At 31.5% G+C, this 26,170-nt stretch overlaps 1 protein-coding gene across 1 annotated transcript in view; it reads right to left on the minus strand.

The window, feature by feature from the left end:
• The window catches only part of LOC141457446 (uncharacterized), a 208,192-nt gene that overhangs the window by 93,560 nt on the left and 88,462 nt on the right, over window positions 1-26,170 (minus strand). The window lies entirely within an intron of this gene.

Below are 26,170 nucleotides of genomic sequence, written 5' to 3' on the forward strand. Positions count from 1 at the left end.
AACGTAGATTTTGGGCTAAAAACATAGTAATATTAAAACTGTCCGGTAGGTCGTAGATCGTCAAAAACTGCACGAAAAAGCGTAACGTTGAAAAACACCCAAATTTGACAATTTTTTTCTCTTTTTTTATAAAAGATAAAATTCCCAAATTTTCTTTAAAAAAAAGGGCAAATCCTCCTTATAACTGTAATTTTTTTGCAACAACATAGATTAAATAGAGTTCGAGAAATACGTTGCTGAAAATGTTCTTGTTGTTGTTGTTGTTGTTGTTGTTACCTTTTATGTAAACAACGTAGCGCCTAAACGCGGGAACCAATTTACATGAATGAGGTGTCATTCGATTCGGAATTTTATGTAGATGTGCCTTTTGGGGGTCACGACGCTGAACATCGAATGGAAGAGGAGTTAGCCCCATGTATGTGAGGCCCCCTCCAAAATTATTATTACTAATAACTGTGTAAATCTTAGCCCGATTTTAACAAAATTTGGCAAGATGAAAGGGTTATGGCTCCCCTACGTACCATTAAAGCGACGTTCTGCTCTTACCCCTACTAAGGGGAAGTTTTCCAATCACTTAAAGTTATCGTTTCGTGAACCTATTTTCTTCAATGATGAATTCAATTTGGTTCAAAAAGTGAAGTAAATTTGCATTTTTTATAGGTTTTGACGCTAAGTATCTTTAGTAGACGAGTTTGCCCCATGCCGGTCAGGTCCTCTCTAAAACTATTGTTACTAATCTTTCTACAACGCTTAGTCCGATTTTGATAAAATTTAGCAAGAAGAAGTGGTTAAAGCTCCTCTACGTGGCTGTGAAGTGCCATCATGCTCTTACACCTACTAAGAGGAAGTACTGCAATCGTTAAAATTATCAATGAGTGAACCGATTTACATCAATGAATTGTCGTTCGATTCAAAATCGTTGCCTCTTTGCCTTTTAGGGAGAAGTACTGTAATCGCAGTTTATTTTTCTTACTCCTCTTAAAAGGAAGTACTGAAATCGCAGTTTAATTTTGCTATTTAAGTACAAATTACCTTCCTATTTTATTCAAAACGCTTTCTCAAAAAAAATGTTATTGAGGATGGTTTGGGGACCGCAACTATAATCATTCTTTAAATAGATCTGTCCAGTGGTAGTTGCGGTCCCGACTTAACACCTTTTCAGGTCATAATGATAAAATTAAAATTTATTATTCCCAATTTTAATAAAATCTGTAAAGCAGATATGTAACTTTGCAAAACAGACAAAAAAGAAAATCTATCCAAAAGGTACAAAAATCGCCTTAACAAAAACTTACAGTTTAAAAAGTTAAGTATAAGGGTTGATTAAATGCCAAAAGGTACACAAATTGGCGTTTAATCAACCCTTATACTTAACTTTTAAAACTGTAAGTTTTTGTTAAGGAGATATATAATATAACACTGTGGGAAGAATACTTAGATTGAGAATGTAATTGAAGAAAACTATATTATTTTCTATAAAGCCAGATTAATTATTACCTATTAAAACTGTCCGGTAGGACAGTTGTATAAGGGTTGACCATCAAAAACTGCACGAAAAAGTGTAACGTTGAAAAACACCCAACTTTGACAATTTTTTTCTATTTTTCTATAAAAGATAAAATTCCCAAATTTTCTTTATAATAAAGGGCAAATCCTCTTTTATAACTGTAATTTTTTTGCAACCACCCAGATCTAATAGGTTTCGAGAAAAAAGTTGCCGAAAATGAGCAAAAACGGCTTTTTCAAAAAATGTTCTTGTTCTTGTTCTTCTTCTTGTTACCTTTTTTGTAAACAACGTAGCGCCTAAACGCGAGAACCGATTTTCATGAATGAGGTGTCATTCGATTCGGAATTTTATGTAGATGTGCCTTTTGGGGGTCTCGGCCCTGTACATCGAATGGGAGAGGAGTTAGCCCCCTTTATGTAAGGCCCCCTCCAAAATTATTATTACTAATTACTCTGTAAATCTTGGCCCTATTTTGATAAAATTTGGTAGGATGATAGGGTTAGGGCTCCCCTACCTAACAATAAAGCGACGATCTGCTCTTACACTTGTTAAGGGGAAGTATAGCAATCGTTTCAAATTATCGACACGTGAACCGATTTTCATGAATGAAGTGTCATTCGAATCGAAATTTTGTACAGATTTGTACTTTAAAAGTCTCGACGCTATGCCTCATAAGGAGGGGAGTTCGCCCCACCCAAATAAGGCCCTTTCTAAAACTATTATTACCAATATTTCTACAAAGCTTAGTCCGATTTTGATAAAATTTAGCTCAAATAAGTGGTTAAAGCTCCTCTACGTGGCTGTGAAGTGCCATCATGCTCTTACACCTACTAAGAGGAAGTACTGCAATCATTAAAATTATCAATGAGTGAACCGATTTACATCAATGAATTGTCGTTCGATTCAAAATCGTTGCCTCTTTGCCTTTTAGGGAGAAGTACTGTAATCGCAGTTTATTTTTCTTGCTCCTCTTAAAAGGAAGTACTGAAATCGCAGTTTAATTTTGCTATTTACGTACAAATACCTTCCTATTTTATTCAAAACGCTTTCTCAAAAAAATGGTTATTGAGGATGGTTTGGGGACCGCAACTATAATCATTCTTTAAAAAGATCTCTCCAGTGGTAGTTACGGTTCCGATTTAACACCTTATCAGGTTATAATGATAGAATAGCTTATTCCAAATTTTAAAAAATCTGTAAAGCAGACGTAACTTTGCAAATAGACAAAAAAGAAAATCTATCCAAAAGGTACAAAAATCTCCTTAACAAAAACTTACAGTTTTAAAAGTTAAGTATAAGGGTTGATTAAACGCCAAAAGGTACGCAAATCAGCAGTTCCCAACATTTCATTAATACTTCATTGATATAATTTAAGTAATTTTACTGCATTAACTTTTCCTTCACATTTTTTAGAATTTATTAGATGTCACAGACCCTTATGCTGGCCAGTTCATTCATAATATTTTTTTATTATAATTATGATAAAATGAGTGATGAATCATTCTGAGTAGTCACATATACATGCATGTTAAAGTAGAAAAAAACAAAGTTAGAGTCGGCCACTTTTTAAATTTCAATCACGGAGGATTCAAAACAATATTTCAGTCTTAAATTCGTCTTACCGAAATATTCGTGAGCACAAATAACATACATTTAATAACAAGTAGATTATTCAACAATATTTACTCATTTCTCAATTGTAATTTAATTTAGTCCCCCTAATTTTACTTATGGTAAAATACTGGAATAATTAGCTGTCCTAAAAATATGCATATCTTTATTTTCTTTATTTTATATTACATATATATAACATTGTGGGAAGAACACCTAGATTGAGAATGTAATTGAAGAAAACTATATTATTTGCGATAAAGCCAGATTATTTATTACTTATTATTACAAACGTTTGACTACAACATAAAATAACAATTACTTTAATCGAAGAATGAACTTAAACCAATGATTTTTATTTAAAAATAAAAATAAATGCATAAAATCATTGATGTAAAAAAAGTTTATGAATTTTTTAGCCTCTTATTTTTTTTATATTTTTTATAACGTTTTCTTTTTCACCTGTGATTAATAGTTTGATTATTATAGATAAATAGATATTACAGTCAATCTAAGTTAAATGGTGTGCTACTTGAGTAAATATTTTGTAGACGAAAATGGCCAGCATAAGGGTCTGTGACATCTAATAAATTCTAAAAAATGTGAAGGAAAAGTTAATGCAGTAAAATTACTTAAATTATATCAATGAAGTATTAATGAAATGTTGGGAACTGCTGATTTGTGTATCTTTTGGCGTTTAATCAACCCTTATACTTAACTTTTAAAACTGTAAGTTTTTGTTAAGGAGATTATTAAAAACGTTTGACTACTACATAAAGTAACAATTACTTTAATCGAAGAATGAACTTAATGGTGTTCTACTTGAACAAATATTTTGTAGATTAAAATGGCCAGCATAAGGGTCTGTGACATCTAATAAATTCAAAAAAATATTAATGAAAATTAATGTAGTAAAATTACTTAAATAATATCAAAGAAGTATTAATAAAATGTTGGGTCCTAGCTGATTTGTGTACCTTTTGGCATTTAATCAACCCTTATACTTAACATTTTAATTAAACTGTAAGTTTTTGTTAAGGAGATATCAAATTTAAGTATTGTGGAGTAGTAATGCTTCTAATTGAGTTAGTAGCGCTGTGAAATTTGCTATTCGGGCTTATTCAACCTGCATTTAGTGTCAACTGTTACATACGGAGATAGATAGTTCCTATGAGGGATCCATAAAGCCTATGCCGCCGCGATCCAGAGGTTCTATCGTGGCTAATTAGAGCTCACCCTCAAGTCATATCTGTTTAACTAGACTTAGGAAAAACAACATTGTGGAATGCAGCGCTTTTGCAATACAGTCTGAGTAAATGCAATTTAGAAAGACAATATTATAAACTTATGATAGACGGAAACAATACAAAAAAACACTTTCTCTTTATCAGGGTATTTTAAAACGTAGGTTCTGGTGAGAACTTAAGATATAAAATCTGCACGCGAGAAATGAGAAAGAGAAAGTAATATAGATAAAAGATTGCATATCAATAAAGTTGTCTGATGTTCAAACCCGGTTTTGTTTAATTATTTTCTGCATTTAAATTGCGAGCATGCATATAAAACTAGAGTGTAACCGAGGAAACTAACAATAGTGGAGTACATTTAAATTATTGCATTTTTAGTTGAATTGAAGGTTAATTGTAAAGAAGTTTACTTGGAAATTATTATGCAGATCAGTTGAGAGATGAATGTATTTTATTTATAATTGCTTACAATGTTAAGCAAGGCACGAGGCAGGAAGGTCGACTGTATGATTAGCACAAGCGAACACTGTCCCAGTGATAAACATCCACTTAGAAACTGATAATTCCATCGTTTACAAATAAACTTAATGGCTTTTACACTAATAACGGCTACATACAATTTAATCATTTACCACATTACTCTTTACCTTGGTAGGCTGAACTGTAGTCGCTCTCCAATTGTTGTGCTCTAAAACAACCTGTTTTTAAACATAAGAGCGATTTTAGAAACATTTTTCAATTTCCTGCCAGAAACACAACGAGGAACTGTTTTCGTAAATTATGTGCAAATTTTCTATCAAGCTTCCCTAAAAAAATTGATGTAGAACTTTTGTTTTTAATTTTCCATTTCTCTTATAACATAAAAATGCAAAGATAAATCTAGGTTTCCCAAATACCAACTGCGATAAAAAAAAGTTTTTAACTCACCCGACTTTCTCTTACAATTCTTGATGTTATAACATACGAGTATATGTTTTTCAAATACCGAATCGTAATACTCATTTAATTCTATGAAGACTATCCAGATTGTAAAACTACACATTACACCGAATTTAAACTTTTATCTAACTCCTTTCTCTTCAAGATGATCTAAAACGATTATTTGTCAATGAAAAATTATTTAAAGTTATTCATCAATGCGTATATAATCCATATAAAGTTCAAAAAGAAAATTGTAAAAGTATTTTTTTTTTTGTTTTTTAAATCACAAAATAATGCCAAGTACGTAAATTAAAACTGTCCGGTAGATTGATTGTCAAAAACTGCAAGAAAAAGATTAGTTATTATACAGTACTTCACAATTTAAAAACATGTTTTTGTGAATGAAATTATTAACAATAGTTTTTGATTATTTGCATGGGGGTAAATTCCCTTCCCAAAGTATGTAAGCATCTTGTCCCCCAAAAGGCACATATCTACGTAAAATTTTCGAATCGAATGACACCACATTCATGAAAAGCGGCTCACGCGTTTAGGTGCTACGCAGTTTACAATTTTTAGCAATGTTTTTCTCTAAATCTGTTTGATATACTTGATAAACTAAAATATACTCTATATTTTTTGGAAATTTTATTTATTGAATAAATAAAAGAGAAAAAAAAATAGATGTTTTTCAACATGACGTTTTTTCGAGCAGTTTTCGACAATCTACTACTGATAATATACTACTGTCCTACTGGATGTTTTAATACGGTTTGCGATATAAAGAGTTGAATCTGTACTAAAATTCCGAGATAAATGCAAAGGTTAGCAATTGGCGAATTGCGAAGTTCATGTGAGGGTTTGCTTCAGATTTTTCTTTCGCACATTTTTTTTTAAGCAATTATTATATGATGCATTAAAAGTGCATATTGAAAGTAAAAGGAAGAACTTAATAAGAAAAAATCGTTGAACATATTTTGGAATACTAAGTACGGTTGAGGATTTGAGTAAAAACTGCAGATCGTTGTAATTTGTATACAGCCTCGTGGAACAAATATTTCATCCTGTAATAGTGGCACCACTAAGCAAAAGAGGCACAAAGCCAGTTGCAGTGAGTAGTTTTTAGACTCGCAAATTCAATCACGATGTAAAATGATGCAGAGAACGCCAGTAGTAGGGTAAACTTAATCAGAAACATTTCAAGTTGGTATTGTTGATCGAGAGAATCTAGCTTAGCTAATCATGTTGCTAAAATACGCCATCCAGGCACGTAGCGTCGCTGCTAGTACAGTCCCAACTGGCCGATAAATGACTAGCTCAGCAATTACCTCGCCACAATTATTTCTTTATTGATAATTTAAAAAAATTATTTCCTTTCACTGGTTTGGATACGATTGTAAGACCGGAATAGAAAATAATCACTTTTATGAACTCCGCAAGCATTGAATTGAAAAATTCGTCAGCGCTGTATTTTGAAGAGAGGTAGGCAATGTCACTACTTGGGTTAGGTAGGTCAATGCCGGTATCTAGTGCGGGAACTAGCGGCTGACCAACTCTTTCAATGGTGTTTTACCTTTAGGACGTGATGGCGTGTCTTACGCCACCGACAAAACTCAGTTTTTACGTTTACTTTCATTTTTCCCTCTTATTTTTTATTAATTCTCTTTGAATTTTTAACTATATTCATATATTTTTTTATATTATTTTTAATTGCACTTATTTCTTTATTTTACGATTTTAATAGTTACTGAATATAAACTTTATCACCTGAATCCCTTGTTTTATATTTTTTGACGTTTGTCTTTTTCTGCTATCTTCTGTTAGAATTCGACAATTTTCGTATAAGAAAAATATGTTTTTACATTTATATAAAACATTAAAAAAAATAACCAAGAGTGAAAATGCCTATTATCAAAATAATAATACTAATTATGTTAAGCTCAAATACTTATTCAAAACTACATTAAAACTGTCCGGTAGGACGGTTGATCGTCAAAAAGTGCATGAAAAGCCTAACGTTGAAAAATTACTCAACTTTGACCATATTTTCCCGTTTTCTATAAAAGATAAAATTCCCAAATTTTCTTATATAGGGCAAATTCTCGTTTGAACTGTTATTTTTCAGTATCCAACAGAGCAAATAGATTTCCATATAAAAGTACAAGATAGAATTTTTCTTGTTGTTGATATTACATTTTTGTGAACAACGTAGAGCCTAAAAATGAACCGATTTTCATGAATAAATTTCCTATAGATTTGCCTTATCGGGGGCTCGACGCTTTGCCCCTCGTAAGTAAGATCCCTCTAAAATTACGAGTATTACTAATAATAAAGCTGTAAATCTTCGCCCGATTTTGATAAAATTTGGCAAGAAAAAGTGGTTAGAGCTTCCCTGCGTGACATAAGTACCATCTAACGATGGTACATTAACCTGTGCTTCTATAACGCACCTTAAAGTACCATAAGTGCTCTTACCACTACTAAGTGGAAGTATAGCAATCATGTCAAATTATCGACGCGTAAACTGATTTTCAGGAATAAATTTTCATTCGATTTGAAATTTTATTAAAACTGTCCGGTAGGACAGTTGTATAAGGGTTGACCATCAAAAACTGCACGAAAAAGTGTAACGTTGAAAAACACCCAACTTTGACAATTTTTTTCTATTTTTCTATAAAAGATAAAATTCCCAAATTTTCTTTAAATCTTACTCCAAATTCTCCTTTATAACTATAATTTTTTTGCAACCACCCAGATCTAATAGGTTTCGAGAAAAAAGTTGCCGAAAATGAGCAAAAACGGCTTTTTCAAAAAATGTTCTTGTTCTTGTTCTTCTTCTTCTTGTTGTTCTTGTTGTTGTTCTTGTTGTTACCTTTTTTGTAAACAACGTAGCGCCTAAACGCGTGAACCGATTTTCATGAATGAGGAGTCATTCGATTCGGAACTTTATGTAGATGTGCCTTTTGGGGGTCTCGGCCCTGTACATTGAATGGGAGAGGAGTTAGCCCCCTTTATGTAAGGCCCTCTCCAAAATTATTATTACTAATTACTCTGTAAATCTTGGCCCTATTTTGATAAAATTTGGTAGGATGATAGGGTTAGGGCTCCCCTACCTAACAATAAAGCGACGATCTGCTCTTACACTTGTTAAGGGGAAGTATAGCAATCGTTTCAAATTATCGACACGTGAACCGATTTTCATGAATGGAGTGTCAATCGAATCGAAATTTTGTACAGATTTGTACTTTAAAAGTCTCGACGCTATGCCTCATAAGGAGGGGAGTTTGCCCCACCCAAATAAGGCCCTTTCTAAAACTATTATTACCAATATTTCTACAAAGCTTAACCCGATTTTGATAAAATTTAGCACGAAGAAGTGATTAAAGCTCCTCTACGTGCCTGTGAAGTGCCATCATGCTCTTACACCTACTAAGAGGAAGTACTGCAATCGTTAAAATTATCAATGAGTGAACCGATTTACAACAATGAATTGTCGTTCGATTCAAAATCTTTGCCTTTTAGAAAGAAGTACTGTAATCGCAGTTTATTTTTCTTGCTCCTCTTAAAAGGAAGTACTGAAATCGCAGTTTAATTTTGATATTTACGTACAAATACCTTCCTATTTTATATAAAAAGACTTTCTCAAAAAAATTGTTATTGAGGATGGTTTGGGGACCGCAACTATAACCATTCTTTAAAAAGATCTCTCCAGTGGTAGTTACGGTTCCGATTTAACACCTTATCAGGTTATAATGATAGAATAGCTTATTCCAAATTTTAAAAAAATCCAATCTGTAAAGCAGATATGTAACTTTGCTAATAGACAAAAAGGAAAATCTGTCCAAAAGGTACAAAAATCTCCTTAACAAAAACTTAAAGTTTAAAAAGTTAAGTATAAGGGTTGATTAAACGCCAAAAGGTACACAAATCAGCAAGTACCCAACATTTCATTAATACTTCATTGATATTATTTAAGTAATTTTACCGCATTAATTTTCATTAATATTTTTTAAGAATTTATTAGATGTCACATACCCTTATGCTGGCCAGTTCATTCATAATAGTTATAATTGTGATAAAATGTATATTATATCTTCGTATAAATAGGTACTTTATTTTAACTCTATTCCAAATTATTCTTCTGATTCTGAAGTTGTCATATATACATGCATGTTAAATTAGAAAAAGACAAATTTAGAGTCGGCTACTGTTTAAATTTGAATCACGGAGGATTTAAAGCAATATTTCAGTCTTGAATTCTTCTTACCGAAATATTCGTGAGGACAAATAACACACAGTTAATAACAAGTAGATTATTCAACATTATTTATTCATTTCTCAATTGTAATTTAATTTAGTTCCCCTAATTTTACTTATAGTAAAATACTGGAATAATTAGCTGTCCTAAAAATATGCATATCTTATTTATTTTATATTACATATACACAACATTGTGGGAAGAACACCTAGATGGAGAATGTAATTGAAGAAAACTACATTATTTACGATAAAGCCAGATTGACTACTTCATAAAATAACAATTACTTTATCGAAGAATGAACTTAAACCGACGATTTTTATTTAAAAATAAAAATAAATAAAATCATTGATGTATGTTGGTGTAAGCAATTTTTAAAAAAGTTTATGAATTTTTTAGCCTCATATTTTTTTATTTTTTATAACGTTTTCTTTTTCACCAGTGTTTAATAGTTTGATTATTATAGATAAATAGATATTACAGTCAATCTAAGTTAAATGGTGTGCTACTTTAACAAATATTTTGTAGATGAAAATGGCCAGCATAAGGGTATGTGACATCTAATAAATTCTTAAAAAATATTAATGAAAATTAATGCGGTAAAATTACTTAAATAATATCAATGAAGTATTAATGAAATGTTGGGTACTTGCTGATTTGTGTACCTTTTGGCGTTTAATCAACCCTTATACTTAACTTTTTAAACTGTAAGTTTTTGTTAAGGAGATTTAGATATGGCTTTTTAGGGTCTTGACGCTGTGTTCGTATTTTAGGAGGAGAGTTTTTCCTCCTTGAACTATTATTGATAATAACACTGCAAATCTTTGCCCGATTAGGATAAAATTAGGCAGGAAGAAATGGGTTTAGCTTCCCTAAGAGACCAATAAGTGCAGCAAAATTATTTTGAAAATGGCAAGCATAAAGGTCTGTGACATCTACTAAATTCTAAACTATATTAATGAAAATTGAATGCAGTAAAATAACTTATTTGATAATAATAATTCAAATACAATTTGAATAAAATACATGAGATTTTTTGAACGTTTCTAAATGTGGTGTATACGGAGGAGTGGTCGAAACTTCGGTAGGTGATTCAGCAGCTCAAATGCAACAAAAAATATTCTCTTCACTTTGGCCCGATTCTCAATAGTGTCCAAGATATTTGCATTTTTTACTTTTCCGTCGATAATCGCGTTTTTCACCATAAAAACGGCCGTAACTTTTCTATCCCTTATCCTACAACAAATCTGCTTATTCCAAACGAAAGAACATTAAATTTCCTATAAATCTGTTTAACCCAGAGCCTCAAAACGTTTTTTATAACAATGAAATGTTTACTTTAATGTCTAAAAAATTAAAGACATTAAAGTAAACATTTCATTGTTATCAGAAACGTTTTGAGGTTCTGGGTTAAATAGATTTAAAGGAAATTTAATGCTCTTTCGTTTGGAATAAGCAGATTTGTTGTAGGATAAAGGATAGAAAAGTTACGACAGTTTTTATGGTGAAAAACACGAATATCGACAAACTATTACCATTACCTATTCAAACTGCGTGTGCTGTTTTGTAGGCTACAGAAAATTTAATTAAATTGTAACCTAAAATATTTATTGTCCACGAAACTTTACAACATATGACACGGTATAAACGTGGCAGATGTTGATATGTACTTTTGGGAAGAATAGGAGAATAAGATAAATAAAAGTGTTTATAAAGAATGTCTAAAATGTTTGAGCGTGGAGCATATCTGCGCCAGGGAGCTTATATAGGTTTTATTTTAATCAAAAGATGAGGATGTATGCCATAATATTCTAATAGCAGTGTATTATAAGAGATTCAAGACATAGGAAGTTAGTGGGCTTCAATAGCCTCAGCTGGAACAGTGTTATCACGCGACGAGTAGAGAATTTAATGTTACTTCCTGGTTTTTCTAAATTGTAGGATCTATTACAAAGCTATATACAGGGTGCTCAGCATAAGACTACGGTTACTTCGTGAGGCGATTCTGGGCATCATTTGCAACGAAAAATTCCATATTAACTATGGCTCGATTCGGCTCCGTTTTATAGATATTTTTAATTTTGTTTTTTCAAGGTATGACTACTTTTTAGTAAACAGTTGTCTATATTTCTCAAACTATTAAAGCTACAGCGATTTCAATAAACTCATTAGAAAGAAGGTTAAATTTTCTTTTAAATAAGCTAATTTATATTTCAAAATAATAATATTAAGTATTTCACTTTGTGGCCCAAACATAAGAAATAGCAAGTTTCTAATTTTTTCCAAAAACTTTGACTTCATTTTTCTCAAAAACTTTTCATATGTAAAAAACGTGCACTATTCAGGAAAAACATCTACATACAATCACCTTTCGAAAGGTATACAATGCATTGGGGTTATTTTAAAAATTGATGCAGAAATCTGCGATTAATTGCAAGTAAGTAGGCCTCAAAACAGCGTCGGCATTATGAAAGGAATTCACCTGCCATAAGAATATAACTGATCAGAATCATCAAATCCAGTACGATTTTTTGCAAACGTGTAATTTAATAATTAATTAATTTAAGAACTGTATTCAAAAATATAAAATTTGCATTATATATAATAAAATAAAATAAAAAGAAGAAAAATGAATATGATGTTAAATGAGTGTAGGTACCAATTTCAAAAGAAAGGATTTTCGTTTAACGAGTTTAGATCTGTGTGTTATTCTTTAGTTAATTAAAGAAATATACTAAATAATGTGAATAAAGCACAGATTTTCTTGAACTACTCAATATTTGTAAAATATACGAATTTGCAAAAAAATTCTTCGAATGCAATTCTCCCAAGATGAAAATGGTGTCAAAACAACTTTTAAAGTAAGTAGTTAATAGCAAATAAAAAGTTCTTCAAAGGACTTGAAAAATTAGTCGAGTGTAGACCTCACATTAATACGGACAGTATTCCGAAAATTTCTAAATAACTTTGAATCAAATCACTAATCACCTCTGTTGACTTCAAAATACTTGTACAATTTTGTAAATTTTTTTTTTTTTTTTTTTTTTTTTTATGATTTAAGGCGCATCAACATCAAAGGTTATTGGCGCCTGGAGCTTTTTTCAGTGCACTGCCGGCCTCCGGACAGTGTTCTCTCGTTACAGACAACACTGTCCATCACCGGACAGTGAGCTGTAAGAAGCTCCTAGGAAGAAAAATCTAAAGGTCAGCTGCTGGATTCGAACACGGGACCTCCGCGTGGGAGTCCAGTATGCTAACCTCATAGCTAATCCCTTCCCTTTTGTAAATTGTTATTTCTTCTTCTGTATTATATGGAAATCTCCTTAACAAAAACACACAGTTTAAAATGTTAAGTATAAGGGTTGATTAAACGCCAAAAGGTACACAAATCAGCGAGTACCCAACATTTCATTAATACTTCATTAATATTTAAGTAATTCTACTGCATTAATTTTCATTAATAAGTTATTTTTTAGAATTTATTAGATATCACAGACCCTTATGCTGGCCATTTTCGTCTACAAAATATATGTTCAAGTAGCACTGTAGATTGACTGTAATATCTAGTTATTTATAATAATCAAACTATTAATTACAGGTTATAAAAGAAAAACGTTATAAAAAATAAAATAAAAATATGAGGCTAAAAAATTCAAAACTTTCTTTAAAAAAATGCTTACACCAACTTACATCAATGATTTTGTTTATTTTATTTATTTACTTTTATTTCTTAAATAAAAATCGTCGGTTTAAGTTCATTCTTCGATTAAAGTAATTGTTATTTTATGTAGTAGTCAAACGTTTATTAAAACTGTCCGGTAGGACAGTTGTATAAGGGTTGACCATCAAAAACTGCACGAAAAAGCGTAACGTTGAAAAACACCCAACTTTGACAATTTTTTTCTCTTTTTCTATAAAAGATAAAATTCCCAAATTTTCTTTAAATCTTACTCCAAACCCTCCTTCATAACTGTAATTTTTTTGCAACCACCCAGATCTAATAGGTTTCGAGAAAAAAGTTGCCGAAAATGAGCAAAAACCGCTTTTTCAAAAAATGTTCTTGTTCTTGTTCTTCTTCTTGTTGTTGTTCTTGTTGTTGTTCTTGTTGTTACCTTTTTTGTAAACAACGTAGCGCCTAAACGCGTGAACCGATTTTCATGAATGAGGTGTCATTCGATTCAATATTTTATGTAGATGTGCCTTTTGGGGGTCCCGACGCTGTACATCGAATGGGAGAGGAGTTAGCCCCCTTTATGTAAGGCCCCCTCCAAAATTATTATTACTAATTACTCTGTAAGTCTTGGCCCGATTTTGATAAAATTTGGTAGGATGATAGGGTTAGGGCTCCTCTACGTAACATTAAAGCGGCGATCAGATCTTACACTTGTTAAGGGGAAGTGTAGCAATCGTTTCAAATTAGCGACACGTGAACCGATTTTCATCAATGAAGTGTCAATCGAATCGAAATTTTGTGCAGTTTTGCTCTTTTAAAGTCTCGACGCTGTGCCTCATAAGGAGGGGAGTTTGCCCCATCCAAGTAAGGCCCTATCTAAAACTATTATTACCAATATTTCCATAACGCTTAGTCCGATTTTGATAAAATTCAGCTCTAATAAGTGGTTAAAGATCCTCTACGTGGCTGTGAAGTGCCATCAAGCTCTTGCATCTACTAAGAGGAAGTACTGCAATCGTTTAAATTATCAATGAGTGAACCGATTTAAATCAATGAATTGTCATTCGATTAAAAAATCTTTGCCTAGAAGTACTGCAATTGCATTTATTTTTCTTACTCCTCTTAAAAGGAAGTACTGAAATCGCAGTTTAATTTTGCTTTTTACGCACAAATACCTTCCTATGTTATTCAAAACGCTTTTTCAAAAAAATTGTTATTAAGGATGGTTTGGGGGACCGCAACTATAATCATTCTTTAAAAAGATCTCTCCAGTGGTAGTTACGGTTCCGACTTAACACCTTATCAGGTCATAATGATAGAATTGCTTATTCTAAATTTAAAAAAATCTGTAAAGCAGATATGTAACTTAGCAAAACATACAAAAAGGAAAATCTATCCAAAAGGTACAAAAATCTCCTTAACAAAAACTTACAGTTTAAAATGTTAAGTATAAGGGTTGATTAAACGCCAAAAGGTACACAAATCAGCAAGCACCCAACATTTTATTAATTCTTCATTAATATTTAAGTAATTTTACTGCATTAATTTTCATTAATATTTTTTAGAATTTATTAGATGTCACAGACCCTTATGCTGGCCACTTCATTTATAATATTTTTTTGTTATAATTATGATAAATCACATATACGTACATGCAGTTAAAATAGAAAAAGACAAAGTTAGAGTCGGCTACTGTCTTGAATTCGTCTTACCGAAATATTCGTGAGCACAAATAACAAACAGTTATAACAAGTAGATTATTCAACAATTATTGATTTCTCAATTGGGATTTAATTCAATCCCCCTAATTTTACTTATAGTAAAATACTAGAATAATTAGCTGTCCTAAAAATATGTATATCTTATTTATTTTATATTACATATATACAACATTGTAGGATGAATACCTAGATTGAGAATGTAATTGAAGAAAACTATATTATTTGCGATAAAGCCAGATAATTATTACCTATTATTATAAACGTTTGACTACTTCATAAAATAACAATTACTTTAATCGAAGAATGAACTTAAACCGACGATTTTTATTTAAAAATAAATAAATAAAATAAACAAAATCATTGATGTATGTTGGTGTAAGCATTTTTTAAAAAGGTTTTGAATTTTTTAGCCTCGTAATTTTTTTTTTTTTATAACGTTTTTCTTTTTAACCTGTAATTAACAGTTTGATTATTATAAATAACTAGATATTATATCAATCTACAATGCTACTTGAACATATATTTTGTAGACGAAAATGGCCAGCATAAGGGTCTGTGACATCTAATAAATTCTAAAAAATATTAATGAAAATTAATGCAGTAAAATTACTTAAATATTAATGAAGAATTAATAAAATGTTGGGTACTTGCTGATTTGTGTACCTTTTGGCGTTTAATCAACCCTTATACTTAACATTTTAAACTGTAAGTTTTTGTTAAGGAGTTATTACTCCTTATTATTATAGGTAATAATTATCTGGCTTTATCGCAAATAATATAGTTTTCTTCAATTACATTCTCCATCTAGGTGTTCTTCCCACAATGTTGTATATATGTAATATAAAGTAAATAAGATATGCATATATTTAGGACAGCTAATTATTCCAGTATTTTACTATAAGTAAAATTAGGGGGACTAAATTAAATTACAATTGAGAAATGAATAATTATTGTTTAATAATCTACTTGTTATTAACTGTGTGTTAATTGTGCTCACGAATATTTCGGTAAGACGAATTCAAGACAGTAGCCTACTCTAACTTTATCTTTACTTTAACATGCATGTACGTATATGTGATTTATCATAATTATAACAAAAAAATAATATAAAAGAAGTGGCCAGCATAAGGGTCTGTGATATCTAATAAATTCTAAAAAATAACTTATTAATGAAAATTAATGCAGTAGAATTACTTAAATATTAATGAAGTATTAATGAAATGTTGGGTACTCGCTGATTTGTGTACCTTTTGGCGTTTAATCAACCCTTATACTTAACATTTTAAACTGTAAGTTTTTGTTAAGGAGATTTTTGTACCTTTTGGATAGATTTTCCTTTTTGTCTATTTTACAAAGTTACATATCTGCTTTACAGATTTTTTTAAAATTTGGAATAAGCAATTCTATCATAATAACCTGATAAGGTGTTAACTACCACTGGAGAGATCTTTTTAAAGAATGATTGTAGTTGCGGCTCCCAAACCATCCTCAATAACAATTTTTTTGAGAAAGCGTTTTGAATAACATAGGAAGGTATTTGTACGTAAATAGCAAAATTAAACTGCGATTTCAGTACTTCCTTTTAAGAGGAGTAAAAATAATAAACTAGGATTGCAGTACTTCTCCCTAAAAGGGAAAGAGGCAAAGATTTTTTAATCGAACAATTCATTGATTTAAATCGGTTCACTCATTGATAATTTAAACGATTGCAGTACTTCCTCTTAGTAGGAGCAAGAGAATCAGCAACGTAGAGGAGCTTTAACCACTTATTCGAGCTGAATTTTATCAAAATCGGACTAAGCGTTATAGAAATATTGGTAATAATAGTTTTAGAAAGGGCCTTATTTGGGTGGGGCAAACTCCCCTCCTTATGAGGCACGGTGCCGAGACTTTTAAAGTGCAAATCTGTATAAAATTTCGATTCGAATGACACTTCATTCATAAAAATCGGTTCACGTGTCTATAATTTGAAACGATTGCTGTACTTCCCCTTAACAAGTGTAAGAGCTGATCGCCGCTTTAATGTTACGTAGGGGAGCCCTAACCCTATCATCCTACCAAATTTTATCAAAATCGGGCCAAGATTTACAGAGTAATTAGTAATAATAATTTTGGTGGGGGCCTTACATAAAGGGGGCTAACTCCTCTCCCATTCGATGTACAGTGTTGGGACCCCCAAAAGGCACATCTACATAAAATATCGAATCGAATGACACCTCATTCATGAAAATCGGTTCACGCGTTTAGGCGCTACGTTGTTTACAAAAAAGGTAACAACAAGAAGAACAAGAAGAAGAACAAGAACAAGAACATTTTTTGAAAAAGCCGTTTTTGATCATTTTCGGCCACTTTTTTCTCAAAACCTATTAGATCTGGGTGGTTGCAAAAAAATTACAGTTATAAAGGAGGGTTTGGAGTAAGATTTAAAGAAAATTTGGGAATTTTATCTTTTATAGAAAAAGAGAAAAAAATTGTCAAAGTTGGGTGTTTTTCAACGTTACGCTTTTTCGTGCAGTTTTTGATGGTCAACCCTTATACAACTGTCCTACCGGGCAGTTTTAATAATCCAATAAATTTTTTCTTACACAACCTACAAAGCAGATTGGGCAGATTGGAAGCATAGACCGTCAATTTAGTAAAGTTGAGTGTACTTTCAACCTAACTTTACTTGTTAGAGATGCCATCAGGATGTTCCTAACAACTCACATATTATATATAAATCTCTTTAACAAAATTAAAACTGTCCGGTAGGACAGTTGTATAAGGATTGATCGTCAAAAAGTGCACGAAAAAGCGTAACGTTTAAAAACACCCAACTTTGACAATTTTTTTCTCTTTTTCTATAAAAGATAAAATTCCCAAATTTTCTTTAAAATATAGGGCAAACCCTCCTTTATAACTGTAATTTTTTTGCAACCCCCCAGACCTAATAGATTTCGAGAAAAAAGTTGCCGAAAATGAGCAAAAACGGCATTTTCAGAAATTGTTGTTGTTGTTGTTCTTCTTCTTCTTGTTGTTGTTGTTGTTGTTGTTGTTGTTGTTGTTGTTACCTTTTTTGTAAACTACGTAGCGCCTAAACGCGAGAACCGATTTTCATGAATGAGGTGACATTCGATTCGGAATTTTATGTAGATGTGCCTTTTGGGGGTCTCGACGCTGTACACCGAATTAGAGAGGAGTTAGCCCCCTTTATGTAAGGCCCCCTTCAAAATTATTATTACTAATTACTCTGTAAATCTTAGCCGGATTTTGATAAAATTTGGTAGGATGATAGAGTTAGGGCTCCCCTACGTAACATTAAAGCGGCGATCTGCTCTTACGCTAGTTAAGGGGAAGTATAGCAATCGTTTCAAATTATCGACAAGTGAACTGATTTTCATGAATCAAAATTTTGTACAGATTTGCACTTTAAAAGTCTCGTCGCTATGCCTCATATGGAGGGGAGTTTGCCCCACCCAAGTAAGGCCGTTTCTAAAACTATTATTACCAATATTTCTATAACGCTTTGTCCGATTTTGATAAAATTTAGCACGAAGAAGTGATTAAAGCTCCTCTACATGGCTGTGAAGTGCCATCATGCTCTTACACCTACTAAGAGGAAGTACTGAAATCGTTAAAATTATCAATGGGTGAACCTATTTACATTAATGAATTGTCGTTCGATTCAAAATCTTTGCCTCTTTGCCTTTTAGGGAGAAGTACTGTAATCGCCCGTTTATTTTTCTTACTCCTCTTAAAAGGAAGGTCTGAAATCGCAGTTTAAATTTGCTTTTTACGTACAAATACCTTCCTATTCTATTCAAAACGTTTTCTCAAAAAAATTGTTATTGAGGATGGCAACTATAATCATTCTTTAAAAAGATCTCTCCAATGGTAGTTATGGTTCCAACTTAACACCTTATCAGGTTATAATAATAGAATTGCTTATTCCAAATTTTAAAAAAATCTGTAAAGCAGATATGTAACTTTGCAAAATAGACATAAAGGAAAATCTATCCAAAAGGTACAAAAATCTCCTTAACAAAAACTTACAGTTTAAAATGTTAAGTATAAGGGTTGATTAAACGCCAAAAGGTACACAAATCAGCAAGTACCCAACATTTCATTCAAGCTTAGTTGATATAATTTAAGTAATTTTGCTGCATTAACTTTTCCTTCACATTTTTTAGAATTTATTAGATGTCACAGACCCTTATGCTGGCCATTTTCATCTACAAAAAATTTGTTCAAGTAGCACTGTAGATTGACTGTAATATCTATTAATCTATAATAATCAAACTATTAATTACAGGTTAAAAAGAAAACGTTATAAAAAATAAAAAAAATTACGAGGCTACAAAATTTAAAAACTTTTTTAAAAAAATGCTTACACCAACATACATCAATGATTTCGATTATTTTATTTTTAATAAAATCGTCTGTTTAAGTTCATTCTTTGATTAAAGTAATTGTTACTTTATGTAGTAGTCAAACGTTTATAATAATAGGTAATAATTATCTGGCATTATAGAAAATAATATAGTTTTCTTCAATCACACTCTCAATGTAGCTGTTCTTCTCACAATGTTATATATATGTTATGTAATAATAAAATGAATAAGTATTGCATACTTTTAGGACAGCTAATTATTCCAATATTTTACTGTAAGTAAAATTAAATTACAATTGAGAAATGAATAATTGTTGTTGAATAATCTACATGTTATTAACTGTGTGTTATTTGTGCTCACGAATATTTCGGTAAGACGAATTCAAGTCTGAAATATTGTTTTAAATCCTCCGTGATTCAAATTTAAACAGTAGCCGACTCTAACTTTGTCTTTTTCTACTTTAACATGCATGTATAAGATGTGACAACTTCAGAATAAAGGGCATATTAAAGATAAATCAGAAGAATAATTTGGAATAGAGTTAAAATAAAGTACCTATTTAAAAACGAAGATATAATATACATTTTATCATAATTATAACCAAATAATATTATGAACGAACTGGCCAGCATAAGGGTCTGTGACATCTAATAAATTCTAAAAAATGTGAAGGAAAAGTTAATGCAGCAAAATTACTTAAATTATATCAACTAAGCTTGAATGAAATGTTGGGTACTTGCTGATTTGTGTACCTTTTGGCGTTTAATCAACCCTTATACTTAACATTTTAAACTGTAAGTTTTTGTTAAGGAGATAATAATAGGTAATAATTACCTGGCTTTATCGCAAATAATATAGTTTTCTTCAATTACACTCTCAATGTAGCTGTTCTTCTCACAATGTTGAATATATGTAATATAAAATAAATAAGATATGCATATTCTTAGGGCAGCTAATTATTCCAGTATTTTACTATAAGTAAAATTAGGGAGACTAAATTAAATTACAATTTATTGAGAAATGAATAATTGTTGAATAATCTACTTGTTATTAACTGTGAGTTATTTGTGCTCACGAATATTTCGGCAAGACGAATTCAAGACTGAAATATTCTGTTAAATCCGTGATTCAAATTTAAACAGTAGCCGACTCTAACATTGTTTTTCTCTACTTTAACATGAATGTATATGTGACTACTAAAAATAAAGGGCATATTAAAGATAAATCCAAAGAATAATTTGAAATGGAGTTAAAATAAAGTACCTATTTAAAAACGAAGATATAATATACATTTTATCATAATTATAACAAAATAATATTATGAATGATCTAGCCAGCATAAGGGTCTGTGACATCTAATAATTTCTAAAAAAATGTGAAGAAAAAGTTAATGCAGCAAAATTACTTAAATTATATCAGCTAAGCATGAATGAAATGTTGGGTACTAGCTGATTTGTGTACCTTTTGGCGTTTAATCAACCCTTATACTTAACATTTTAAACTGTAAGTTTTTGTTAAAGAGATTTTTGTACCTTTTGGATAGATTTTCATTTTTGTCTATTTTACAAAGTTACTTATCTGTTTCACAGATTTTTTTTTAAAATTTAGAATAAGCAATTCTATCATTATAACCTGATAAGGTGTTAAGTCGGAACTGTAACTACCATTGGAGAGATCTTTTTAAAGAATGATTATAGTTGCCATCCTCAATAACAATTTTTTTGAGAAAGCGTTTTGAATAAAATAGGAAGGTATTTGTACGTAAAAAGCAAAATTAAACTGCGATTTCAGTACTTCCTCTTAAGAGGAGTAAGAAAAATAAACTGCGATTACAGTTCTTCTCCCTAAAAGGCAAAGATTTACAATTCATTAATGTAAATAGGTTTACCCATTGATAATTTTAACGATTGCAGTACTTCCTCTTAGTAGGTGCAAGAGCTTGATGGCCCTTCACAGCCAAGTAGAGGAGCTTTAACAACTTATTCGAGCTGAATTTTATCAAAATCAGACTAAGCGTTATAGAAATATTGGTAATAATAGTTTTAGAAAGGGCCTTACTTGGGTGGGGCAAACTCCCCTCCTTATGAGGCACAGCGTTTAGACTTTTAAAGTGCAAATCTGTACAAAATTTCGATTCGAATGACACTTCATTCATGACAATCGGTTCACGTGTCGATAATTTGAAACGATTGCTATACTTTCCCTTAACAAGTGTAAGAGCTGATCGCCGCTTTAATGTTACGTAGAGGAGCCCTAACTCTATCATCCTACCAAATTATTTCAAAATCGGGCTAAGATTTACAAAGTAATTAGTAATAATAATTTTGGAGGGGGCCTTACATAAAGGGGGCTAACTCCTCTCCTATTCAATGTACAGCGTCGAGACCCCCAAAAGGCACATCTACATAAAATTCTGAATCGAATGACACCTCATTCATGAAAATCGGTTCACGCCTTTAGGCGCTACGCAGTTTACAAAAAAGGTAACAACAACAACAACAACAACAACAACAACAACAACAAGAAGAAGAACAACAACAACAACAATTTCTGAAATTGCAGTTTTTGCTCATTTTCGGCAACTTTTTTCTCAAAACCTATTAGATCTGGGTTGTTGCAAAAAAATTACAGCTATAAAGGAGGGTTTGCCCTATATTTTAAAGAAAATTTGGGAATTTTATCTTTTATAGAAAAAGAGAAAAAAATTGTCATAGTTGGGTGTTTTTCAACGTTACGCTTTTTCGTGCAGTTTTTGACGATCAACCCTTATACAACTGTCCTACCGGACAGTTTTAATCTAGAAGCGCATTGTGTACTGAAAATTCGAGTGACCGACAATGAAACTGGATCGTTTGAGCCTTCCAGCAGACATTCTGTGCAATAGAACGAATCAGGATTAAAGCAATCGTTGATATTGTAATAATAATAATAATAGTGTTTTACTTCAAATGATACAAAGATTAAAATAAAAGTGAAAAAAATAAAAAGAAATACCACTTTTCAGCATGGATAAAAATCCGTCTGCCGAGTTGCTAAATCGAAATACAACAAAATAATACTTCATCGGTAGTATGTTACAGCAAAATAATCGGTAGTATGTTACAGCAAAATAATCGGTAGTATGTTACAGCAAAATAATCGGTAGTATGTTACAGCAAAATAATCGGTAGTATGTTACAGCAAAATAATCGGTAGTATGTTACAGCAAAATAATTTATGAACATAACCAAAAAATAAATTATAAATTATATATAAATATTGATGTAAATATGAAAACTTACTAATTAAGCCCACATAAAAAGCAGTACAAAAACAATTTTTGTTTTGTCTATTTGCTACTGTTATAGTGCCCATTATTTAGCGATTGCAATAAAATAACTTTTGAAGTATTCAGTGCATGCTACAATAAATCTTCTGCACGAACTCAAGGTCAAAAATATAGCTTATAAGGTAGCTATTTATGCGTTATCTTATCAAAACGTGCCGGCCATAAATATATAAATTATATAAGATTAAATAAATTAATAATATTCGGTTGTACATTGTAATTAAAACTGTCCGGTAGGACAGTTGTATAAGGGTTGATCGTCAAAAACTGCACGAAAAAGCGTAACGTTGAAAAACACCCAACTTTGACAATTTGTTTCTTTTTCCTAAAAATGTTAAAATTCCAACATTTTCTTTAAAACAAAGGGCATATCCTCGTTTATAAACTTTATTTTTTAGTATCAACGCAAATCAAATTTATTTTGTGATAAAGTGACCTAAAACCGGTAAAAAAGCAATTTTGACAGTAATGGACCAACTCTGTGATTTCTGTTCTTTTTAAAGTGCCTGCGTAGATTAGATTAGATTCTAGTAGGGCGGCCTCCTGCGCCACCGCGACCCAGAGGATCCATTGTGGCTCCCACCATTCTACAGCTCGCCCTCCAGACCCGTCCGTTTAATCAAACTCAGCGTGTCTGTGTATATGTGTGTGTGTCAGTTGAAAAAGAGATTATTCAGAATATAGATAAATTAGAAGAATAATTTGGAATAGGGTTAAAATAAAGGGCTTATTTATTATTATTTATGAAGATGTAATCATTTTATCATTATTTAAACAGAAAATATATAATGAATAATATGGCCAGCATAAGGGTCTGTGACATCTAATAAATTCTAAAAAATATAAGTGAAAATTTAATGCAGTAAAATTACTCAAATAATATTGTTGTTATAAAATCTGAATAAAACTACCTTTTCCGTACTTTCTTAATGGCTGAAATTAAGAGCATAAGCATAAATGAAATGTTGGGTATTTTAGCTGAATTGTGTACCCTTTGGCGTTTTATCAACCCTTATACTTAATTTGTTAAACTGTAACTTTCGTTAGTCTCTTTTCGAGTTGACCTACACGCCCAACATAATAATCGTAAAGTCCTCAATAATTCGTTCGCAATACATTTTCTTTCATCCACAATTTTTTTAAAATGTGTTCTATAACAAGCTAAAATGTTTTGGTTCTGTTTAGTGTGCTGCGGCAAGAGCAATGTTGCGGTACGCTGAAGAAAATAACTGCTCATTTATGCAATGAGAGGGGAGTGGGTTTAGAGATGTGAGGTTATAACGTGGCGGCAGAAATCCAGCAAAATGTAGAGTTTATAGGAAGGAAGCGGTATGCGCTGTAGTTGAGTTGCAAGTCGCTATTTGTCTACGTTTGCAATAATGTAGCAAGGTTTTCCAAGTGCAACGCCAACGTCACGATGAATGTAGATTGGCTCGGCCTTGATCCCCACCTCACCTTATCACTCAGTCAACATTAGATTCGCACGTGCGAGTATATTTATTTATTTCAGTTTTTCACTTTTTTTTTGTTCTTCTTTCTTCTGCTAAATTAAAATACAACTGCTACATATTTCTAAATCTCACAAATTATTGGTGGCGGCTCTCTTCATCTCTTATCAATACCGTTCTTTGCTAGTAATCAAATATTTCAAGAAAGATAATATTTTAAAAGTATCAAACAGAAATATATCTTTTCTTATAAAAGTAATCAGCAATTTAAGTTTAATGTAGCCTACCTACATATATACAACAAAACAAACAAAAGACGAACATATAACTCCTAACAAATCAAAACAAAACAACCCTTATTATATGTAAAATAATAAAATGCGTTCTATTTATTTAAAACATTCACAATAAAATAAAAATTAAAAATTAAATTCGTCAATTAATGTTTTCCGATACTTCAAGGCATTTACGGTAAAAATAAACAAATTCTGCCATTTCCGGCCATTAAAATATGACAAGAAACAATTAAAACTATTATTTAATAACTTTATTCACTATTTTTCTAAATTGTAACCACTAATTAATATTAGAAACAATATATCTAACCTTTGATGTAGGTTTTTTTTATTGATTTCAAAACTTTTTTTTAATATTCTATTTTGTTATAGAGCGAAAAAAAGAAATTTTGCGTAATGAATCATAACAAGCCATAACAATTCGGAATAAAACTTTCTGAGTAATAACATTTTTATTGCAAAAAAGTAATGATTTTAGAAAAAAAAATTAAAGTGACGTCACTCAAGAACAGTGGAAAATATGAAGTTGGTCAATACGTCATTGAACTCCACTTTAGATGTACTACACTCAGTAGGCCTATGGACAATACTTACTAGTTCATCCTGTATATAGGGTGTTCATTTTAAGACGGCTCAAATGCATTTCATGCTTAAACGGTTGATCTGATCGAACAATGGTAAAGGAAACATTTGTTGCCCGTCACCTCTAGTTTCAGAATATGTGACTTGATTTTAGGTTCCTGCCCGCATACGCGGCTGACGCGCGACCAAAAGTGAGGGTTCGCAGTTGACCCCCATTTCCATATACACAGTTTTAAAGAGCATAAAAAGTAATAAAAGAATCCGGAAACTGCAATTCTATATCTTCAACATTAAAGGTGCTAGGCCATTTCAAAATCTGGTATTTTTAATCATATTTCAATTTTTTAACTTGTTATCAAAGAGAAAGAAGAGCATGCGATAGGTCATTCTGTTGTATTTTTTCATCCCCTATCTACTAAAAATATTGCCAAGGCAGTAAAGCTAGTATTTTTCTTAATATCGGGAAATAAGTCTTTTTCCGAGTGATTTTTCTAAGAAATATCAAATGTTAAGAGCTTTAGATGTTCTCAAGCATACACAAAATGGCTAAAAATTAATTTTACATCTGTTACAAACGAGAAGGTTTAATAATTATTTAGCAATTTTAGGAGAGTTGCGTTTAAATACCAAAAAAATTGGAAACCTCCTGCCACATATTTACGTGATCAATATCTTTTATGTAAAGGATCAAAATTATTCCTTAATTTAACAAATAATGCACTTTACTCAACTTGTGAAGCATGTACTGTGCCTTCAAAGATGCCTCCTGAGACTCGCAAGCCAAGTTAGCCAGGAGGTTATCAACTGCTCTCTGTATCTGACCCGCCTGGAGGGTTATATGGGATGGTGCGGGACGAGAAGTGGCTGAGCAAGGAATTAGAATGGGATTGCTGGGGTTGGTAGAATTTTTTATAACGGGCTCGGGCTACATGATTGACGAAAGGAATTTCAAGATCACTGTGGAGGGTTAAATTGGAAACTTAGAAGGGAGCATTTAAGGAGGATTTTGGATTGGTGGGATTGTGTATTATATATATAATATACTATAATATAATATAATACAAAATATATACAGGGTGACCAGAGTTATATGCTCCACCCACTTTTTTTTTTAACGCCGGGAAATTTCGAAGAAATAGAAAACACGTAATTTAATCATTTTTAGTCTAGTTTATTTTCAGTGATTGACCCATTTTTTTAAACCCCTG

Source organism: Rhodnius prolixus, unplaced genomic scaffold (assembly GCF_049639745.1).
Source record: "Rhodnius prolixus isolate KJV_2025 unplaced genomic scaffold, Rpr scaffold_16, whole genome shotgun sequence".
NCBI lineage: Eukaryota > Metazoa > Arthropoda > Insecta > Hemiptera > Reduviidae > Rhodnius > Rhodnius prolixus.